Below are 2,755 nucleotides of genomic sequence, written 5' to 3' on the forward strand. Positions count from 1 at the left end.
ATGGTGTATAATACAATTATGCAGGCCATCCGTTGGTAAGTGGTCATTGTTGCGTACAAACAAGGATAATCATCATCTTTAAGTAAGCTTGGAATCCCACCTGAAATCGTCGTTAACGTGTTGTTACTTTTGGAGATGGATTTAAAATGACTTTTGTTAGTAACCCTTTAGACCAGAACATAGGAGGCTTTGTTATAATCTTACACAATGCTATAATGATTCAGAAATAATTTTGGAGAAAGTGGCTCGACAGCCAGGCACCAAAAAAATTCTACTCATCTTTATGATTCATGATTAGGGTATGATATATAAGAGGACTTGGTAAGGCCGTACAAGAGACCTCGAATGGAAATGAATTTACTAAGGGATAACAAATACTATCTTATTTTGATTTACATAAACCTCTCAACATTCCAGTTCCAATCTCAGAAATGAGTTGTTAATTCACGTTGCACAAAAGCTTAAAAAGGTGCCGAATTCGAACCCTAAACTTCCAACGGGTCTACATTAGACTGCCACATACCGCATACAAACACTCTAAAACGCGAGACGTGTATCCGTAGCGATGTTACGATCGCGAAATTCAACAAATTTGATATTCCTGCAGCTTTTTGTTACAAAGACCTGGCACAAATGTCATTATGTACGCCTACATTACATTAACGAGTGGCAACGTACAGTAATATCATCATGTTCTTTTCTGTCGCGTCGTACGCTGACCCCATATAAATAAGGTCTTTATCCAGTTTTTCAAAGACGACTCATGTTAACACGTGTTCCCGAGTTGGGGCAAAGTTTGTGGCGGGGCTCCCCGGTCCGCCAAATGAAATTTGCCCCACTGACATCGGCCTTCGGGGAAGACAGAATAAGACCGCCAGGTGGCCTTTATTATTTTAACAATGACAGTTCCCACTTAGCGGAACGTTTCTTTCGTAGCAATTACCTTTGCCACCGAAATAAATGTTAAATAGAACTTATATTTTTGGAGATAAAAAATATTAAAAACGGTTGTTATAGGACTTAAAAAAACACATTCTACATTTACCATACTAGGAAACCATCGTTATATTTAGTCTTGTCATGAATGGTCAAAGTTATTCAGTCGTATCCCTGATTAGCCAAATAAATAAGTAAAATCTTTTAAAATGTCTTAATATCGTTTAGCCACATGTGATTAGAACTATAAGTAGGTTCAGCATCTCCTATAATATTTACTTCAATATTCATTGGTATATTGGTATTGATATTGATCGTGTAATATTTATATAAATATAATTGTTTTCAGGCTTCCAAGCTTATGTCGTAAGCAAGAGATCCATCATCCGTAGACCGCCGAAGAGTGAGCGAAATATTTACATTTCAGTTTACTTCAGCTTGTTTGCTTACGGTTCAATTATTTTTTGTTGGTTTAAAAATGAAATACATTTTTTATAACATGGAAGTAGCGAACTAGCAACATTCCAAGCCCACAGTGGCTACTGTTAACTAAGGACAGCTGTAATCAACTCAAGATAACGTTAGGCCTATTTGAGAAGGCAGTTGCGTCGCTACCCCTGAGGACTAAGTTGAAACGCCTTTATGTATGTCTCCCTTAACACACCACATACTTTACGTCTGTAAACCAAAAAATTACGTACATTCTGAACAAACGTTTTACAAATATTTCTGTAGTTACAAAACCTACAATATGAACGCTACATTTTCAAGTTATTCTATCTCAATTCACATTGTTTTTCAGGAAGCCTTTTCTAAAGTATCGAAGTGCGAATACGAGCCTGGATGCCGCATCCAGTTCAGATCGGCTTAGGTTTTATATGCGAGATACACGTTTACCCGTACACGCTCGTGAGGGTTCCTCTGAGGAAATTCACTCAAGCCTACATCAGACGTGGATGTGTTTTTATTGTTTTAAATGCGTACGCTATTTTTCGCAAAACCATTCCCTACAAAAGTGAAGACTAGAGTCTTCGCTAAGTTCGGAGGAAGTTTTGCATAAAGTTTTGCAACAACGTAACTGCAATATGTTACTTTGCTTATGAAATTTGTGATTGCATATTGCACGCTAAATTTAATATGTGAATTATGGATTCGTATTCGATTCGGTCTTTGAAAGTTTTGCAATATACTACTATCGTTCAAGCGTAAAGTCAAGATCGTATTGAGAAATAAATTTATGGATGAAAATAAAGTTGTCCAATAGTAAGAAGAAAAAAGTAAGAAAATTAAATTGAAAATACAACGATAAATTTTATTGTGATGTGCCTAATAATGAGCAATCGGGAGTTCAATATAGGTACACATTGACCATACGCAAATTGCTATAGTACTCGTATGTAACGGATATGAACCCCAAGTATACATATTGTGTGTCAGTTCTAGGTTACAAACTCTTTGTGTCTATTGAAAGGAGAGACGGTTAGCACTCCCCTTGACAAAGATGGAATACATAAATGGTTAAGGGCACAAATCTTGACCACATTTTCTGTCCCTGTAGTTCCGGGATAAAAAATAGAGTTACGGTATCCCCTGCCTGTCGTAGGAGGCGACTAAAAGGGGGCTTCCGGGGTTGCGGGCAGCAAGAGTGGGAGCTCGAACCGTCCAGCAAGCGACCCCGGGAAGGACGGCGGTATGTGTGGTCGCATACCGTCGTAAACACTACATGGTATGGGAGGAGCGAAAAACTGCTCCCCCAGGGTAGAGCCCGTTGGGCATCGCGCTTGGAGTGCTCCGGTTGTGTTCCTTCGGAGATCCCGGA

At 38.8% G+C, this 2,755-nt stretch overlaps 1 non-coding gene across 1 annotated transcript; it reads left to right on the plus strand.

The window, feature by feature from the left end:
* Positions 1–2,393: 2,393 nt before the first annotated feature.
* Positions 2,394–2,484, plus strand: LOC140748393 (U6atac minor spliceosomal RNA). The gene has a single exon (XR_012102949.1). It is a non-coding gene; the product is annotated as a U6atac minor spliceosomal RNA (small nuclear RNA).
* The last annotated feature ends 271 nt before the right edge of the window (positions 2,485–2,755 follow it).

Source organism: Epargyreus clarus, unplaced genomic scaffold (assembly GCF_041222505.1).
Source record: "Epargyreus clarus isolate Ecla_fem2 unplaced genomic scaffold, WU_Ecla_fem_2.2 ptg000015l, whole genome shotgun sequence".
Taxonomy (NCBI): domain Eukaryota; kingdom Metazoa; phylum Arthropoda; class Insecta; order Lepidoptera; family Hesperiidae; genus Epargyreus; species Epargyreus clarus.